Here is a 21,231-nt window from a genome sequence, read left to right as displayed (position 1 = left end):
GTATTGTAAAAAATAAATAAAATAAAAATATGGTTTAGAAGTATCAGATTGAGAAGTAGGCTAGAGCAGGGTTTCCCAAACTTGGTCCTGGGACCACCTCCCGGTTGCACATTTTGGTTTTTACCCTAGCACTACACAGCTGATTCAAATAATCAAAGCTCGATGATGACGATGAGTTGGTTATTTGAATTGGCTGTGTAGCGCTAGGGCAGAAACCCAAATGTGCGCCCAGGTGTGGCCCGGGACCGAGTTTGGGAAACGCTGGGCTAAAGAGTTCTGTTAGCTGAGAGATTGATTTAGCTAGCCTATATAGTAGATTTGGCAGCCAAGCAAAGGGTTAAACGATATCAGACCATTTTCATGTGCTATGTGCCAGCTGCCTATGACCCTAGTTGATGTGGTAGGGTAAGCTTTGACTGTGTCCCAAATGGTACCCTATTCCCTATATAGTGCACTACTTTTGAGCAGAGCCCTCGTCAAAAGTAGTGCACTATATAGGGAATAGGGTGCCATTGGAGACGCACTCTTTGAGTTGAAATGGTTGGCTTAGTGATGTAGTCCTTTGGGAAAACTCTTTGTCCCAGTTAAACTGAACGTGAACTGTAGTATCCTATGCTGTGGTATTATTAACCCTTCACTAGAGAGCCGTGTGTGGAAGAATGTATTGGTTCTAATGCTGAACATCCAGAGGAAGGGAGGCTGGTTTTTGTCAAAAATGGGTATCTACCACCAGATTGTTTTGTTTTTAGGGTGAGTTTTGTTGTTTTAAAATGGGGTAATAAAAGACATTGACATGGGGGTTTGCAGTTTGGACTCACTGTACAACATTATTTACTTTTAAATTTTTATTTATTTTAATCCTACTGTCTTGGTAGGCTGGTTTCCCCAAGTTGTGTGTGTGAATTGGCAGAGAAGCACGCAGATGATGATGATATTGTTTGAGATTTCAGCAGAGAAATACTTGATGCATTGACTTTGGGTTTAGTAATGCCGTTCTAATTGAGTTAACCAATCACTCACTGAGGCTGTTTTTTCATTAATGAGTTGTGAGCAGCTAGTGATGTAGTGTGATGCACTAACTTGTTTTTAAAAAAATGATCTTACTGTTCAAGTAATGTGAAAGAATTTTAGAAGCATATGGTAATGATATTAATGTTGACAGGCTTGCGAAAATCTACAGGAATAGCTTTTTTTTTGTCTCCATAATGTTTCCGGTATAATTTTTCTGTACATTTTTGGTTTGGGGTGGCAACAAGCAAATAAAGCAATGGATCAATTTAAGTGTTTGAGACACTCAATTCTAGAACTCTGTATGCAATGTCACCCAAAAAAATAAATTATTTTGATTTGGCTTTTGAGTTCTGTGTCCTTTAGTGTTTTATCAAAGTATGTTGTGTTGCTAGTCCAAGCATTTGTCATCTCCCTTCTAATCTCTTGTGGACAGATTACGTAAACATCTGACCAAATTATGAGATTTTACGTCTGGAATAACCAAGATTATCTCACGTCTGGGTTACGGCAACTCTCTGCTGGCTGGGCTCCCAGCTCCCGTGCCATCATACCCCTGAAACTCAACCAGAACGCCACAGCCTGCCTGGTGTCAACCTTCCCAAGTTCTCCCACGTTCTCATTGATAACATGCATAGGCGTATTTTGCATGTGAGGGGAACATGTCCCACCCAATATTCCAGATGGCTATTCTGCTATAAGCGGTTGTGACAGAGCGGTTTCTGTTTTCTTCCGATTCGTCTATAACTTTTGAACGGTTGGAGCTTTCAGGACGTTCACAAGCCGCACAGGACACGTTAGAAGGGACTAACAAAATCGCATTTGAAAGCAATGCAGATTTTATTTTCTACACACTTCTTGCCAGATGATCCCAAAACCTTTGCATTTCAGTCACTACAAACCATTAATCCTTCAGATTGAAATGTGGGCTACCTGATTTGACACATTTGTGTTATTTAGGGCATGTATTGAGGTAATGGCAGTAAGGACAAATTCAAATCTCATCAAATAATTTCTACACATTTGTTTCTGATAGCCCCAGGTAAAATTGAGAATCAAATAGCTTGACAGTAATAACATGGACCATCTTAAAACAATGATGTGTTAGGGTAGTAGATCTAGAGAAAAGCATAAAAAATGTTTTATAAAAAAAAAAAAAAAATATGTTTTTACACAAGCAGTACCCAGAGGAAGGAGGCTATACCTTGCCGGTCCCTGGCACAAAAACGTTTGAGAAACGCTGAAAGAAAGGTTTCCTTACCCTGTAAGCAGACAGTGGCCAGTTATGGACCCAAACTCTAACACTCATGAAAACATAAACAATTTATTGTACAGTTTACAATGCAAAGTATTCAGACCCCTTGACTTTTTCCACATTTTGTTACGTTACAGCCTTATTCTAAAATTGATTAAATAATGTTTTCCCCTGATCAATCTACACTCAATACCCCATAATGACAAAGCGAAAACAGGTTTTTAGAAACTTTTGCAAATGTATTTTGAAAAAATTACTGAAATACCTTATTTACATAAGTATTCAGACCCTTTGCTATGAGACTCAAAATTGAGCTCATGTGCATCATGTTTCCATTTATCATCCTTGAAATGTTTCTACAACTTGATTGGAGTCCACCTGTGGTAAATTCAATTGATTGGACATGATTTGGAAAGGCACACACCTGTCTATATAAGGTCCCACAGTTGACAGTGCGTGTCAGAGCAAAAACCAAGCCATGAGGTCGAAAGAATTGTCCGTAGAGCTCCGAGACAGGATTGTGTCGAGGCACAGATCTGGGGAAGGGTACCAAAAAATGTCTGCAGCATTGAATGTCCCCAAGAACACATTGGACTCCGTCATTCTTAAATGGAAAAATTTGGAACCACCAAGACTCTTCCTAGAGCTGGCCGCCCGGCCAAACAGAGCAATCGGAGGAGAAGGGCCTTGGTCAGGGAGGTGACCAAGAACGCGATAGTCACTCTGACAGAGCTCCAGAGTTCCTCTGTGGAGATGGGAGAACCTTCCAGAAGCACAACCATCTCTGCAGCACTCCACCAACCAGTCCTTTACGGTAGAGTGGCCAGACGGAAGCCACTCCTCAGTAAAAGGCACATGACAGCCCACTTGGAGTTTGCCAAAAGGCACCTAAAGGACTCTCAGACCATGAGAAACAAGATTGAACTCTTTGGCCTGAATACCAAGCGTCACATCTGGAGGAAACCTGGCACCATCTCTACGGTGAAGCATGGTGGTGGCAGCATTAGGCTGTGGGGATGTTTTTCTGCGGCAGGGACAGGGAGACTAGTCAGGATTGAGGGACAGATGAATGGAGCAAAGTACAGAGAGATCCTTGATGAAAACCTGTTCCAGAGCGCTCAGGACCTAAGACTGGCATGAAGGTTCACCTTCCAACAGGACAATGACCCTAAGCACAAAGCCAAGACAACGCAGGAGTGGCTTCGGGACAAGTCTCTGAATGTCCTTGAGTGGCCCAGCCAGAGCCCGGACTTGAACCTGATTGAACATCTCTGGAGAGACGTGAAAAGAGCTGTGCAGCAACGCTCCCTATCCAACCTGACAGAGCTTGAGAGGATCTGCAGAGAAGAATGGTAGAAACTCCCAAAATACACGTGTGCCATGCTTGTTGTGTCATACCCAAGAAGACTCGAGGCTGTAATCACAATGTGATATTTCAATCAAAAATATGTATTTTTTTTGCTAAGATAAAAAAAAACGGTTTTTGCTTTGTCATTATGGGGTATTGTGTGTAGATTGATTAGGGGAAAAAACTATTTAATCAATTTTAGAATAAGGCTGAATACTTTCCGAATGCACTGTATATCAAAGAATGTCACTTTGGCCATAACAATTATTTCATGTAAATTATAGAAATGGATAGAAAGATTTTACACAATTTGACATTTTGGAGAGATTTATCACACAAAGAACGCCTGGAACCAACTCAATGACCTTGTGATTGAAGTGTCCGCCCAGAGATTGGAAGGTTGGGGCTTATCCACGGTCGAGTCATACCAAAGACTCTAAAAACAGGACCTAATGCGTCTGCTTGGCACTCAGCATTAAAGAGATGTATTGGGGGTAAGGCCCTTTGACAGACTAGCGTCCTGTCCAGGGGGTGTGTTTGTCATCAAGCTGCTTGACGCTACATAAAAACAAGATGGGCTCCTGCCACTATGGGCTGTTCTGGGTTGGACAAGGCTTACTTACGTAGTAGAGGACGCCTGGGCCTTGTTATGGATAAAAACCTATACAGACAGATTGGTATAAGAAATCTGCTCCATTTCTTTTGCACATGTTGACAAGACGATAAGGATTCACCGAAGTGGAATATTGACCAACAGAGCATCTTTGAATAGTCCTCTTCATGTACACTTGAAAAAACTAAGAGGTTTTAATCTTTTAATCTTCTGTGTTGTATATTAAAGTGTCTCAAACTTAAAAACATTTCAAGTCAATATCTGACATGGTACAGGTTTCTTCAATTTGAACCAATAACCATGTGTGTGTGAGGTGTGTGAGCCAATAACCATGTGTGTGTGAGGTGTGTGAGCCAATAACCATGTGTGTGTGAGGTGTGTGAGCCAATAACCATGTGTGTGTGAGGTGTATACTTTTGATACCATAAAGATTTGTATAAGACTACCAAAAAACACCTTGTGTGACCCTGTTTTAGCCCATTGTGACTCAGGAGATGGACACTATTTGGCATGACAGGAACCTGCCACCTTTTCCAAATCTGTGGGTGGCAAGCAAACCTGAATAAATACTTTAATTTTGAACAAAAAAAATATTTGTTAGTGTTTATAGCTTAGAGTCTGAAATTGAATAGGTTAACATTTTCATACCCATTGACTTTCCTTTATTTTCCTTAAAACACCTCTTCAACTTATCTTTCATACTATGTTTTCTACACACCTTCCAGAGAAGCCAGGAGTAAATGAGTAATGGCAAACCTTGTTCAAAGGCCCAGTGCAACATGACTAAGGTCATTTGAAATAAAACAGCCACACCAATGCTTTGGAAATTATCAGTTTTTCATGCTGATTTCAGGGATTGACATGTTATCTTAAGGAGGGTACCCAGACTGTTAAGTGTTCTTCATTCTGTAAAGGGATAGGGTTAGTGCAGCGGTTCCCAAACTAAGGGTCGCGACCACATGTGGGGTCATCTGATATGAAAATGGTGTCACGGGAGAATTTCCAAAATCCTGGTAAAAATAAAATATTATAATATTATATCCTCTTTGTCTCTCAAAATGATTGTAATGTGGTTAACCTTAAAAATCTAAATGAAAATAATTCAAATCTAAAAGTTTAAATTCAACCTGAGAGCACAATTAGCAGTAGGTAACTATGTAAACTACATCGGGCACGCCTGTTCCCAAAACGATGTGATTTTGGATCAGAGCATGACAATGTTCTATTTCACACTGAGGCCTGGTGGTTGTCAAGGGGGAGTGTTGGGAATATTTTTCGAATTGAGAGAGGAACTGTTGTCATTCGCAATGGATGTAAAAAACAGACTTTGTTGACTTTCTGTGTAATTAAAGAAAATGTGTATCCTTGCCTATGTAACAGACATATTTGGGAAACTGAATTAACTGAACGCAAGCATGCAGGGGAAATACAAAACAATTCTACAGATGAGTAACCGAATCAGCGAAATCCATTTGACTGTGATCCTTGCTCAGTTGACATGCCGGTACATGAAACCGAATGCTGCAGACAACGCATTCACGGGTCACTATGGAGGAGTTTTGGTTCCTGACTCAAACGGAATACTGTGCCGTCACCCTCCGAGCATTAAAACTATTGGTACGCTGATTCAGCGCTCTCGTCTGCATTACAAACAAATATCGATCCAGGTTGGATGTGACAGGAGAGATGAGGTGCGCACTTTCGACCACGCCCCCTGACTATGAGACGCTCGGACGTGACATGCATCAAGCACACCCATCTCATTAGTTGTGGTGAGATAAGATAAATTATGTCAGACTAATTTGCAATTGACTGTCATAGCCCCACATTAAAAGTATATAATGGTGAGTTGAGAATACAATCAGAAATACTTATAGAATGTTTTGCAATTGACTGCCATAGCCCCAATTAAAAAGAAAACAGGCTGTTAATTACATAATTGTTTTTCAAATGGTCATGAGAATTTTCAGATATCAAAATGGGGTAAGGGCCCAAATAGTTTGGGAACCCCTGGGTTAGGGTATGCCACCTGTTTTCTCATCCAAACACTCTCAGCATAGAGTAGAAGAGGTTATCACACCATTTACATTTTAGTTATTTAGCAGAAGCTCTTATCCAGACCGACTTACAGGAGCAATTAGGGTTAAGTGCCTTGCTCAAGGGCACATCGACAGATGTTTCACCTATTCGGCTTAGGGATTAGAACCAGCAACCTTTCAGTTACTGGCCCAACGCTCTTAACCGCTAGACTACCTGCCACCGTGCAAATAAATGTTCTGTCTTAGTTGAGTCTTTTTAATTTCTTTTTCTGATGCAGTGCTTATTCATGCAATAAAACACATGAATACAGTGTTTCAATAAAATAAAATATTAGCAAAATGCATCATAATAAAAGCACTAAACATGTAAATCAGTACAGAAGGTGCACAAAATCTACAATTAGCAAAGTCTTATGATAACTGACTTGAACATATATAATCTAAGATTGTTGATAATAAACTAAGTACACAATTATCCAAAATGGCTACTAGAACTGCTAGCTGATTGACATTCGTCCTACATGTTTAGTGCCATTGTATATGTTGGAGGTAAGGCGGTGTGTATAGAGGAATTCAGCAGTAGTTTTCCTTTCTTTGTAGAAATGTTTTTACTTTATGATTTGTAAACGTTTTTATAAAGGCAAGTCTTTTGCATTCCTTCGCACAAATACAAATGTATGAAGTACTCCTTGATTGATTGTCATAGCAACACATAAAAACCCACAGTAACAAAGGCATAACAAACTAGTTAATTATCTGCAAGAAGTACAGCAGGTGTCCTGAGAAGAAGCTGTCTGAAGTGAGGCCATTGACACAATTCACCTCATTGTTATGCCACAGGTCCACACTGAGAAACTGAAAGAAAACTGGTATCACCAGGTGTGGTGCTGGTGGTTATGAACACACCTGACTTTATATTGTAATGGTTTGGCCTGTTGTAGACGACCTGGCTAAAAACTGTGACTTTGCTGTGGGTGAGGAAGTTGTCGGCCAGCTGGAAAGAGAAGGGTTGTGGGTGAGGAAGTTGTCGGCCAGCTGGACAGAGAAGGGTTGTGGGTGAGGAAGTTGTCAGCCAGCTGGACAGAGAAGGGTAGTGGGTGAGGAAGTTGTCAGCCAGCTGGACAGAGAAGGGAAGTGGGTGAGGAAGTTGTCGGCCAGCTGGACAGAAAAGGGTTGTGGGTGAGGAAGTTGTCGGCCAGCTGGACAGAAAAGGGTTGTGGGTGAGGAAGTTGTCGGCCAGCTGGACAGAGAAGGGTTGTGGGTGAGGAAGTTGTCGGCCAGCTGGACAGAGAAGGGTTGTGGGTGAGGAAGTTGTCGGCCAGCTGGACAGAGAAGGGTTGTGGGTGAGGAAGTTGTCGGCCAGCTGGACAGAGAAGGGTTGTGGGTGAGAGAAGGCGGTGAGCTGCTGGATGGCGTATGTTGCTGCTGGGGCATCCGGGGGCGTCGGGGGGTGTCCAGGGGCGTCCGGGGGGTGTTCGGGGGCGTCGGGAGGAGGGGCTCACATCACATCAGATCTAGAGAGGAATAGAGAAAAAGAGGATGATGTCTGGAGAGAGGAGGGATGGAGAGAGGAGGGGATGAGAGAGGAGGGGATGGAGAGAGGAGGGGATGGAGAGAGGAGGGGATGGAGAGAGGAGGGGACGAGAGAGGAGGGGACGAGAGAGGAGGGGATGGAGAGAGGAGGGGATGGAGAGAGGAGGGGATGGAGAGAGGAGGGGACGAGAGAGGAGGGGATGGAGAGAGGAGGGGATGGAGAGAGGAGGGGACGAGAGAGGAGGGGATGGAGAGAGGAGGGGATGGAGAGAGGAGGGGACGAGAGAGGAGGGGATGGAGAGAGGAGGGGATGGAGAGAGGAGGGGATGGAGAGAGGAGGGGATGGAGAGAGGAGGGGATGGAGAGAGGAGGGGACGAGAGAGGAGGGGATGGAGAGAGGAGGGGATGGAGAGAGGAGGGGACGAGAGAGGAGGGGATGGAGAGAGGAGGGGATGGAGAGAGGAGGGGACGAGAGAGGAGGGGATGGAGAGAAGGATGGATGGAGAGAGGGGTGGATGGAGAGATGGGTGGATGGGTTATGGATGGATTAAATGTCACCTTAACTGATATTGAAGTTCAATCAGTTACCTCGTTGTCCTGTTCTGACGGCTCCTGATCCGGCTCCTCATCCTGCTGCTCCTGATCGGCCATAGAAGCGCTCTCCTTCCAGGCTCTAAGGTTTAATTTCGGGACCTTGTTGCAGTTGATGGGTGTGTTCCCTCCCCCGGGGATGCTGAAGGGGTCACGGGACACGGCTGTAATGCCAGTGTTATCACAGATGATCAGGGCCAGAGAGGCATTTCTCAGGGCATTCCTCTGTGCCGAGGTGAAGACGCCTGGGTTTTCATACCACAGCCTGGGGATCAACAAGCAATATGAGACATACTCTAACAGAGAAACACACACTGGATCTTTAAAAAGTGGCAGTGCTATGTCAAATACCTTACTTGATGCAGGTCAGGCAATGACACACACACACACACACACAAACACACACACACACACACACACACACACACACACACACCTGTCTCCCTGGCGGATCCTCTGGAACTGGGTGGCGATGAGGCAGGTGAAGAGAGGCCCGACGCGGCCCCCGTGCACGAAGGGTTCAGCCACGCCCCCCATCCACACATCAATGTTATCTGGAGTGCCGTAGAGCTGCAGCAGTCTGAAGGCCAGGTCTGTGTTGTCCAGAACCACGGCCAGCTCGTCCAGGTTACTAGGCGTTGAGAGCCCACAGAATTTACGGCAAGCATTGTAGTCTAGGTTAGGATAGAGAAAGGAAATAATGCATGAATGGAACTGATAGATACAGTATATCAAAGGAGAAATTATAACATAGGTAAAGGATATGAGTTGAATGGTAAAGATGTGTTTATCTATGGAGCAGTATAACAGTATAGATGTGTTTATCTGTGGAGCAGTATAACAGTATAGATGTGTTTATCTGTGGTAGCAGTATAACAATATAGATGTGTTTATCTGTGGAGCAGTATAACGGTATAGATGTGTTTATCTATGGAGCAGTATAACAGTATAGATGTGTTTATCTGTGGAGCAGTATAACAGTATAGATGTGTTTATCTGTGGTAGCAGTATAACAGTATAGATGTGTTTATCTGTGGAGCAGTATAACGGTATAGATGTGTTTATCTGTGGAGCAGTATAACAGTATAGATGTGTTTATCTGTGGTAGCAGTATAACAGTATAGATGTGTTTATCTGTGGAGCAGTATAACAGTATAGATGTGTTTATCTGTGGAGCAGTATAACAGTATAGATGTGTTGATCTGTGGAGCAGTATAACGGTATAGATGTGTTTATCTGTGGAGCAGTATAACAGTATAGATGTGTTTATCTGTGGAGCAGTATAACAGTATAGATGTGTTTATCTGTGGAGCAGTATAACAGTATAGATGTGTTTATCTGTGGAGCAGTATAACAGTATAGATGTGTTTATCTGTGGTAGCAGTATAACGGTATAGATGTGTTTATCTGTGGAGCAGTATAACAGTATAGATGTGTTTATCTGTGGAGCAGTATAGCGGTATAGATGTGTTTATCTGTGGAGCAGTATAACAGTATAGATGTGTTTATCTGTGGAGCAGTATAACAGTATAGATGTGTTTATCTGTGGAGCAGTATAACAGTATAGATGTGTTTATCTGTGGTAGCAGTATAACAGTATAGATGTGTTTATCTGGAGCAGTATAACAGTATAGATGTGTTTATCTGTGGAGCAGTATAACGGTATAGATGTGTTTATCTGTGGAGCAGTATAACAGTATAGATGTGTTTATCTGTGGAGCAGTATAACAGTATAGATGTGTTTATCTGTGGAGCAGTATAACAGTATAGATGTGTTTATCTGTGGAGCAGTATAACAGTATAGATGTGTTTATCTGTGGTAGCAGTATAACAGTATAGATGTGTTTATCTGGAGCAGTATAACAGTATAGATGTGTTTATCTGTGGTAGCAGTATAACAGTATAGATGTGTTTATCTGTGGAGCAGTATAACAGTATAGATGTGTTTATCTGTGGTAGCAGTATAACGGTATAGATGTGTTTATCTGTGGAGCAGTATAACAGTATAGATGTGTTTATCTGTGGTAGCAGTATAACAGTATATATGTGTTTATCTGTGGAGCAGTATAACAGTATAGATGTGTTGATCTGTGGAGCAGTATAACAGTATAGATGTGGTTATCTATGGAGCAGTATAACAGTATAGATGTGTTTATCTGTGGTAGCAGTATAACAGTATAGATGTGTTTATCTATGGAGCTGTCACGCTCTGGCTCCGGGACTTTGTATTTTGAGCCAGGGTGTGTTCGTTTTGGTTGTGTTTGGTTTGTTTGGGTTGTCATTGGTTGTGTTTTCCTTGTTTGGTCAAATGACTCCCAATCGGAGGTAACGAGTGTCAGCTGTCGGCTCGTTATCTCTGATTGGGAGCCATATTTAAACTGTCTGTGTTCACCTTGTGTTTGGGGTTTTTTGTTCCTTGTCAGTCATTGTCTGAGGACGTTACGTATCGTTTATTGTTTTGTATTCGTGTGTGCACTTTACTATTAAAGTATGTTCGCTCAACACGCTGCGCCTTGGTCCTCTCTAACCAACGATCGTGACAGAAAAACCCACCTTAACCAGATCAAGCAGCGTGACGAGGAGAGAGGATGGACGTGGGAGGAGATGATTGCGAGTCTGGCAAGAGGGAGAGAGGCCTGGGCCACGGGGAGGAGAGACCCCCAGGAAATTTTTAGGGGGGGGCTCACGACGTCGGGGCAGCAGGTGTACGGGTTAGAGCGGTGCAAAGCGTTGGCAGAGAAGGCCGCCAGGTTAGGGGGGCCACTGGGCACAGAGGAGAGGGAAAGTGTGGAGGCACGGCGAGAGGTACTGGGGTGTGTAACCAGTCCGGTCCGGCCCGTTCCTGATCCCTGCGTGGGGCCAGTAGTGTGTGTCCCCAGTACGGTCCGGCCTGTTCCTGCTATTCCCACCAAGGCAGTGGTGCGCGTCGTCAGCCCAGCCCGGCCGGTTCCTGCCATTCCCACCAAGTCAGTGGTGTGCGTCGACAGCCCAGCCCGGCCTGTCCCTGCTCCACGCACCAAGCCTACGAGGTGCGTCGCCAGCCCAGCCCGGCCTGTCCCTGCTCCACGCACAAAGCCTACGGTGTGCGTCGCCAGCCCGACCCGGCCTGTTCCTGCCACTCGCACCAAACCAGGGATGCGAGTCGTCAGCCTGGTGAGGTCCGTTCCTGCTACTCGCACCAAGCCAGGGGTGCGAGGCGTCAGCCTGGTCCAGCCCGTTCCTGCTACTCGCACCAAACCAGGGATGCAAGTCGTCAGCCTGGTCCAGCTCGTTCCTGCTACTCGCACCAAACCAGGGATGCGAGTCGTCGGCCTGGTCCAGCCCGTTCCTGCTACTCGCACCAAGCCAAGGGTGCGAGTCGTCAGCCTGGTCCAGCCTGTTCCTGCTACTCGCACCAAGCCAAGGGTGCGAGTCGTCAGCCTGGTCCAGCCCATTCCTGCTACTCGCACCAAGCCAGGGATGCGAGTCGTCAGCCTGGTGAGGTCCGTTCCGGCTCCACGCACCAAGCCTAGGGTGCGTATCGTCAGCCAGGTCCGGTCCGTTCCTGCCTCACGCGCTAAGCCAGGGGTGCGCGTCGTCAGTCCTGATCCAGCCAGCTGGGTCAGATCGGATCGGGGCCATTACGGGGGGATTGAAGTAGGGTGGTGGTCAAGCCCGGAGCCGGAGCCGCCTCCGAGGAGCAACACCCACCCAGCCCTCCCCTATTTGGGGTTTTGGAGGCGCGGTCGCAGTCCGCGCCTTTAGGGGGGGGTACTGTCACGCTCTGGCTCCGGGACTTTGTATTTTGAGCCAGGGTGTGTTCGTTTTGGTTGTGTTTGGTTTGGTTGGGTTGTCATTGGTTGTGTTTTCCTTGTTTGGTCAAATGACTCCCAATCGGAGGTAACGAGTGTCAGCTGTCGGCTCGTTATCTCTGATTGGGAGCCATATTTAAACTGTCTGTGTTCACCTTGTGTTTGTGGGTTTTTGTTCCTTGTCAGTCATTGTCTGAGGACGTTACGTATCGTTTATTGTTTTGTGTCAGGTGTTCGTGCGTTACCCGTGTTTCGGTACGCCTTTACCATTGAGCTACCTCCTCGGTTGAGGAGAGTTTTGCGCCCTGTGTGTGCGCTCGTGTTTTGACGCCTGTGTGCGTCTTTTTGGCCTCTGGCTTTGTTGGATTTATTTTTGCACTCTACAGTAAAGTCTTGTTGGACTGTCCATCTGCTTCTGCGCTTGATTCCACACCACACCATTTCTAACATCGTGACAGGAGCAGTATAACGGTATAGATGTGTTTATCTGTGGAGCAGTATAACAGTATAGATGTGTTTATCTATGGAGCAGTATAACGGTATAGATGTGTTTATCTGTGGAGCAGTATAACAGTATAGATGTGTTTATCTGTGGTAGCAGTATAACAGTATAGATGTGTTTATCTGTGGAGCAGTATAACGGTATAGATGTGTTTATCTATGGAGCAGTATAACAGTATAGATGTGTTTATCTATGGAGCAGTATAACAGTATAGATGTGTTTATCTGTGGTAGCAGTATAACGGTATAGATGTGTTTATCTATGGAGCAGTATAACAGTATAGATGTGTTTATCTCTGGAGCAGTATAACAGTATAGATGTGTTGATCTGTTGATCTGTGGAGCAGTATAACAGTATAGATGTGTTTATCTGTGGAGCAGTATAACAGAATAGATGTGTTTGTCTGTGGTAGCAGTATAACAGTATAGATGTGTTTATCTGTGGTAGCAGTATAACAGTATATATGTGTTTATCTGTGGAGCAGTATAACAGTATAGATGTGTTTATCTGTGGAGCAGTATAACAGTATAGATGTGTTTGTCTGTGGTAGCAGTATAACAGTATAGATGTGTTTATCTATGGAGCAGTATAACAGTATAGATGTGTTTATCTATGGAGCAGTATAACAGTATAGATGTGTTTATCTATGGAGCAGTATAACAATATAGATGTGTTTATCTGTGGAGCAGTATAACGGTATAGATGTGTTTATCTATGGAGCAGTATAACAGTATAGATGTGTTTATCTGTGGAGCAGTATAACAGTATAGATGTGTTTATCTGTGGAGCAGTATAACAGTATAGATGTGTTTATCTGTGGAGTAGTATAACGGTATAGATGTGTTTATCTGTGGAGCAGTATAACAGTATAGATTTGTTGATCTGTGGAGCAGTATAACGGTATAGATGTGTTTATCTGTGGAGCAGTATAACAGTATAGATGTGTTTATCTGTGGAGCAGTATAACAGTATAGATGTGTTTATCTATGGAGCAGTATAACAGTATAGATGTGTTTATCTGTGGTAGCAGTATAACGGTATAGATGTGTTTATCTATGGAGCAGTATAACAGTATAGATGTGTTTATCTGTGGAGCAGTATAACAGTATAGATGTGTTTATCTGTGGTAGCAGTATAACGGTATAGATGTGTTTATCTATGGAGCAGTATAACAGTATAGATGTGTTTATCTCTGGAGCAGTATAACAGTATAGATGTGTTGATCTGTTGATCTGTGGAGCAGTATAACAGTATAGATGTGTTTATCTGTGGAGCAGTATAACAGAATAGATGTGTTTGTCTGTGGTAGCAGTATAACAGTATAGATGTGTTTATCTGTGGTAGCAGTATAACAGTATAGATGTGTTTATCTGTGGAGCAGTATAACAGTATAGATGTGTTTATCTGTGGAGCAGTATAACAGTATAGATGTTTGTCTGTGGTAACAGTATAGATGTGTATATCTATGGAGCAGTATAACAGTATAGATGTGTTTATCTATGGAGCAGTATAACAGTATAGATGTGTTTATCTATGGAGCAGTATAACAGTATAGATGTGTTTATCTGTGGTAGCAGTATAACAGTATAGATTTGTTGATCTGTGGAGCAGTATAACGGTATAGATGTGTTTATCTGTGGAGCAGTATAACAGTATAGATGTGTTTATCTGTGGAGCAGTATAACAGTATAGATGTGTTTATCTGTGGAGCAGTATAACAGTATAGATGTGTTTATCTGTGGAGCAGTATAACAGTATAGATGTGTTTATCTGTGGTAGCAGTATAACAGTATAGATGTGTTTATCTGTGGTAGCAGTATAACAGTATAGATGTGTTTATCTGTGGTAGCAGTATAACAGTATAGATGTGTTTATCTGTGGAGCAGTATAACAGTATAGATGTGTTTATCTGTGGAGCAGTATAACAGTATAGATGTGTTTATCTGTGGTAGCAGTATAACGGTATAGATGTGTTTATCTGTGGAGCAGTATAACAGTATAGATGTGTTTATCTGTGGAGCAGTATAACAGTATAGATGTGTTTATCTGTGGAGCAGTATAACAGTATAGATGTGTTTATCTGTGGAGCAGTATAACAGTATAGATGTGTTTATCTGTGGAGCAGTATAACAGTATAGATGTGTTTATCTGTGGAGCAGTATAACAGTATAGATGTGTTTATCTGTGGTAGCAGTATAACAGTATAGATGTGTTTATCTATGGAGCAGTATAACAGTATAGATGTGTTTATCTGTGGAGCAGTATAACGGTATAGATGTGTTTATCTATGGAGCAGTATAACAGTATAGATGTGTTTATCTGTGGAGCAGTATAACAGTATAGATGTGTTTATCTGTGGTAGCAGTATAACAGTATAGATGTGTTTATCTGTGGAGCAGTATAACAGTATAGATGTGTTTATCTATGGAGCAGTATAACGGTATAGATGTATTTATCTGTGGAGCAGTATAACAGTATAGATGTGTTTATCTGTGGAGCAGTATAACAGTATAGATGTGTTTATCTGTGGAGCAGTATAACAGTATAGATGTGTTTATCTGTGGTAGCAGTATAAAAGTATAGATGTATTTATCTGTGGAGCAGTATAACAGTATAGATGTGTTTATCTGTGGAGCAGTATAACAGTATAGATGTATTTATCTGTGGAGCAGTATAACGGTATAGATGTGTTTATCTGTGGAGCAGTATAACAGTATAGATGTGTTTATCTGTGGTAGCAGTATAAAAGTATAGATGTGTTTATCTGTGGAGCAGTATAACAGTATAGATGTGTTTATCTATGGAGCAGTATAACAGTATAGATGTGTTTATCTGTGGAGCAGTATAACAGTATAGATGTGTTTATCTGTGGAGCAGTATAACAGTATAGATGTGTTTATCTGTGGTAGCAGTATAAAAGTATAGATGTATTTATCTGTGGAGCAGTATAACAGTATAGATGTGTTTATCTGTGGAGCAGTATAACAGTATAGATGTATTTATCTGTGGAGCAGTATAACGGTATAGATGTGTTTATCTGTGGAGCAGTATAACAGTATAGATGTGTTTATCTGTGGTAGCAGTATAAAAGTATAGATGTGTTTATCTGTGGAGCAGTATAACAGTATAGATGTGTTTATCTATGGAGCAGTATAACAGTATAGATGTGTTTATCTGTGGAGCAGTATAACAGTATAGATGTGTTTATCTGTGGTAGCAGTATAACGGTATAGATGGAATGTGGAGGGTGTGTACCAGGCAGGCCATGGTCACGTCCACGCTGCATGTTGAGGGAGCCCAGGTCCAGAGCCAGGTGGCTTATAAACTGGAATAGTTTTTCCCTCAGAGCATCCACCATCATGTGGTCCTGGGTGTTCAGCTTAGCAGGCCGACCCACCAAACCTCGGATCAGAGGGTCGATACCACCTAAAGGAGGACAGACAGAGAATAGGATGTTGTTGTTTTTTACCTTTCCCCCCATCATAGACTGTTAATAATCCAGAGAGTGAATTAGTTTACAACTGGCAAGGGGTCTGCAAAGCATTCCTATGTGACCCACCACCACTCACCCTCAAACACCAGCCTCCAGGGGGTGAAGAAGGCCTTGAAAAGGGGCACGCTGGGGAACCTGGGATTCTCCCTGTTGTTGCTGTCCAGGCGGGACAGCATGGGCTGGATGGCCAGGTGGGCAAAGCGGTAAGCTGCTGTCGCAAACACGTTGGCAATGCTGGGATCAATCGTCTCATTGTAGCCAGGGTAACGGCCGAGCTACCGGGCCATGGCATCTGGACCCACAATGTGCAGCAGGTAGTCCCTGAACACAAACACCTGGGAGGGAGGGTGAAGAAGAGAGTGAGAGTACATTCATTTTGAGGTGTTTATGTGACAGGGAAGCTGTGTCAACGTGAGAAGATCAAAGACTGTTTACTGTATGTGTGTGAGGAGGAGAAGCAGAGGGAAGGAGAGTGTGTGTTAGAGAGCACTGGACCTATAGCGGAGAGAAGGAGATGACATCATATGGTGATATGAGTCTGTTACTGGTACCTGTGCGTAGGCGCCCATGATCTTGCGGGCCTCCTGATAGAGTGTGTCACCGTCCCAATGTGGGTTGAGACGACGCAGGGCACGGGCCAGACGGTTGTGCTCACGCATGAACATTGTGTGAATGGATGTCAAAGCTATGTTTTCATCCACACGAGTATCACCTGGAAGACAGAGACTTATAGGTGAGGCCAAATAGTGATTGAGATTAACATCATGCACATTGTGTTTCTGTATCTGGACAACTATTATACATGAAAGTCAAAGACTTCCTCTAGTCAAAGTTCTATCGCTTTTTGTCATCATTCTGTTTCTTACACTTTAACCTAAATATACATTGGTCTACTCTTCGGACAAACAGAGTTGAAAGGCTAACCTGCAATGAAGCAGGGCACCTCCGTGGCATTGGTGACTTAGGTGATTCTCCCGCGGGTTGCACACATGTTCCCCTTCACGTCAGTGAAAGGTAGAAACTCGCGTCCTTTGTCTTTGAACTCTTTGTTGACACGCAGCAGGCCTCCATCGTTGGTGAGGTCACGTAAGTCACGCGCCAACCCCTCCTCAGAGCCGTACACCTGCCCCAAGTCCAGGAAGGCATTCAGGGCATTGATCTGCTCCCTCCTGTTGGCCATGTCACCGAAATTGAAAGCAGACTTTCCTGTGCCGCACACGGGCGCTGATCGGAAGACTGGGATGCAGCTGTCTGGGCCAGTGGGCAAGCGTGGGTCATTGAGAGGAATCTGGTCATGGAGGACAAGACGGAGGTGGGGGGTTTGAGCCCTGAATGCTGATTGACTGACAGCTGTGGTATATCAGAACGTATACCACGGGTATGACAAAACGCTTATTTTTATTGCTCTAATTATGTTGGGTAACAAGTTAATAATAGCAATAAGGTATCTCGGGGGTTTGTGATATATGGCCAATATTCCACGGCTAAGGGCTGTGTCCAGGCACTCCGTGTTGCGTCGTGCGAAGAACGTCCCTTAGCCATGGTATATTGGCTATATACCACACCTCCTCTGGCCTTATTGCTTAAATAATCCATTGACCATGGATAGAAAAGGTCCAGATATACAGGGGTGACTGTATAGTCATAGTGCCTGCTGTAAGTGTTGGGCTGTGGGATGTGATGTGAGAGCGGTGACTGACCTGGATGGGGAAACAGGGTTCGGAGCGTTCACAACTCTGATCACAGTCCAGGCCGTTGCTGAAGGCACGGATGCTGGGGGATTCGGGCGTGAATGTCAGGTCATGGTCGTTCCACTGGCCAAAAATGGTGACCATGTGTGTGAACTCGCGATCGCTCTCTACACCGGCGTCATTGGTTGCCAGGATACGGTTAGAGACCTCCCTTACCTGCACACAGGGAGGGAAAGAGGGCAGAGGGAGAACAATGAAAGACAATTATATTACTTTATATCTAACTTGTGGTGAAATAGTAGCAGTTATTCCAACTATGTATATTTATTGTCATCATACCAGAGGGAGCACAAAGTTGTTGAAGCTCCTGTTTGGGTCCCAGCTTTTGGGTCTAGAGACCCCATCGTCATACTGAGCAGGCAGCCAACGAGTGAAGGGGGTGTTTGAGGCTCCAAGACGAGGGTACTTCCTAAGAAGAAAGAAGAAAATACAAATCAGAATAGAGAAACCTCACTTGAGAAACTCAAGGTACAGGTAACTGCCAAAATAATGGAAATACTTGAGTAAATGAGGGATACAAAGTATATTGAAAGCAGGTGCTTCCACACAGGTGTGGTTCCTGAGTTAATTAAGCAATTAACATCCCATCATGATAAGGGTCATGTATAAAAATGCTGGGCATGCCATTATTTTGGCTACCATAGCTATGCCCCTATAGAATGACAATGCCCCCATCCACAGGGCACAGTACGAGTGGTCACTGAATGGTTTGATGAGCATGAAAATTATGTAAACCATATGCCATGGCTGCCTCAGTCACCAGATCTCAACCCAATTCAACACTTATGGGAGATTCTGGAGCAGTGCCTGAGACAGTTTTTTCCACTACCGTCAACAAAACACCAAATTATGGAATTTCTCGTGGAAGAATGGTGTCACATCCCTCCAATAGAGTTCCAGACACTTGTAGAATATATGCCAAGGTGCATTGAAGCCTTTCTGGCGGATCGTGGTGGCCCAACGCCATATTAATACACTTTATGTTGGTGTTTCCTTTATTTTGGCAGTTATCTGTATAAGGCCACATCTCCTGCGACCTATGACTGCATAGCCAGACCTCAGACCTACACTGATTGCACTTACCTTTATATTCCACCCTATACAACTACTGTGCACAAGGCTTTAAAATTGTTGCGTCAAAGTATAAAACCTGTCATGCCCCTGGTGCTCTTACAGGTTGTTGCAGACACTGGTGGCTGTGCGGTACTTGTTAACGTTGGGTGTGGTGCGGCAGGAGGGTATGCTGACACGAGCTGCACAGCCGGTTACCCGGGCAATGGTGTCTAGCTCCTGTGTTGTGAGGAGGTCTGAGAAACAAGAGATAAGGAATAATGTGTGGATGTGTTTGTGTGTGGATGGGTGTGTGTGTGTGTCTGAGTGTATGTGTGTTTGTGTGTACGTGGTTATGTGTATTTGTGTGAAACTGACCTGTTGCGTTGAGTGAGCGTTTGTGCAGCCTGTGGTTGCGGTGGACTTTCTCATGGATCAGTCTCAGGGTGTTCTCCAGGTAGTCTGCAGACCGTACAGCAGAGCGCGTGTCCCTGGCAGGCTGCTTCATGAGACGCAGGACATCTGAGGGCCTTGTGGACTGTCCACGCACTCTCTCCAGACTCCTAAGATATGGACAAGCACAGTGGTGTAAAGTACTTAAGTAAAAATACTTTAAAGTACTACTTAAGTAGTTTTTTGGGGTATCTGTACTTTACTTTACTATTTATAATATTGACAACTTGTACTTTTACTCCGCTACATTCCTAAAGAAAATAATCTACTTTTTACTCCATACATTTTCCCTGACACTCAAAAGTACTTGTTTCATTTTTTATGCTTAGCAGGACAGGAAAATGGTCCAATTCACACACTTATCAAGAGAACATCCCTGGTCATCCCTACTGCCTCTGATCTGGCGGACTCACTAAACACAAATGCCTCATTTGTAAATTATGTCTGAGTGTTGGAGTGTGCCCCTTACTATCTGTAAATTTAAAAAACAAGAAAATGGTGGCATCTTGTTTGCTTAATGTAAGGAATTTGAAATTATTTATACTTTTACTATTGATACTTAAATATATTTTACCAATTACATTTACTTTTGATACTTAAGTAAATTTAAAACTAAATACTTTTACTCAAGTAGAATTTTACTGGGTGACTTATTTTCTATTAAGGTATCTTTATTTTTACTCAAGTATGACAATTGGGTACTTTTTCCACCACTGGACAAGCAGATGACAGAGTTATGAACAGAAACAAGCTCCTGCAGTTGAATAGAATCTCTGTACAGAGGCAGATTTATTGTACTAATCATAAGAACTTATGAGAAATAGAAATGATGAACCCATTATTTTCTAAAGGAAATACAAAAGGAAAAAATTAAGCGAATTAAAAAATAAGAAAGTGCAAATCAGTTTCTTCGACTGAGTGAGACAAGGCTAGTGCAAATCAGTTTCTTCGACTGAGTGAGACAAGGCTAGTGCAAATCAGTTTCTTCGACTGAGTGAGACAATTGTGTTAGTTGCATAAGACACTAGTGCTGGTTATTTCAATTTTACACAATTTACAAAGACAGAGATCTGAAGAGGTCAACTGTCAGGTTTACTGACTTTTCTCTGGAGTACTTGTAGGCTTCATCTACGAGTCTCTTTGCCTCCTCTATTGAACTGTGAATGAAAGGGCCACCCAAACTGTCCTCTGTAGACAGGGCTAGCTGGATGAACATCAGGCACAGCCACAATGCCAGGAGAGAGGGAAACAACTTCATCTCTGAAAAGCAGAAAGGGGTTTATCAGTTTACCATCCTTAAAAAAACATGCTGCTCTCTTCAATGTAATGTGCACATCTTTTGCTTATAGCTGCTTTTCAGATTGTGAGAGAGAACTACAGAGACATCTCAACAACAAAAAAATCACGAAATACTTTTGCACACAATATTAATAATAAAAACTAGGGCTGTCAGAGTAAATCAGTTAACTCGAGTTAACTCTATGTAATTTTAGTGCACTCTTTTTTTCCTCTTGTGATTAACCGCATTGTCTGAAAGCGTTGAAAATGCACTGAAAACATCTTATACAGCTTAGTTTGAGCAAATTCTGAATAATTTACGATTAATTGCGATTAATCACAGCAAATCCTGTGATTAAATCAATTAAATGTTTGAATCATTTGACATCCTTATTAATAAAACATTCATGCATGGATCAGAATTACCATGGAGAACAGAAAAACTAAAATATAACCTGATTATCAGACCAGACAAGAGAAACATATAGCAACATTTATTTTATTTTATTCAATCTTACCTTTGTTT

General features: G+C 43.1%; 1 pseudogene across 1 annotated transcript; it reads right to left on the bottom strand.

The window, feature by feature from the left end:
- Window positions 1-7,713: 7,713 nt before the first annotated feature.
- LOC311147688 (eosinophil peroxidase-like) lies at window positions 7,714-20,685 on the bottom strand (annotated as a pseudogene). The gene is made up of 12 exons (XR_014615644.1): window positions 20,528-20,685; window positions 19,353-19,537; window positions 19,099-19,231; window positions 18,204-18,333; window positions 17,874-18,080; window positions 17,098-17,461; window positions 16,725-16,885; window positions 16,250-16,508; window positions 15,936-16,106; window positions 8,824-9,061; window positions 8,385-8,652; window positions 7,714-7,777 (listed from the first exon to the last, which is right to left on the bottom strand). The product of XR_014615644.1 is annotated as an eosinophil peroxidase-like (transcript).
- Window positions 20,686-21,231: the final 546 nt, after the last annotated feature.

The sequence above is a fragment of the Coregonus lavaretus genome (genome assembly GCF_964263955.1).
Source record: "Coregonus lavaretus genome assembly, chromosome: 20".
Classification (NCBI taxonomy): domain Eukaryota; kingdom Metazoa; phylum Chordata; class Actinopteri; order Salmoniformes; family Salmonidae; genus Coregonus; species Coregonus lavaretus.
This window is presented reverse-complemented; position numbering and strand designations above follow the sequence as displayed.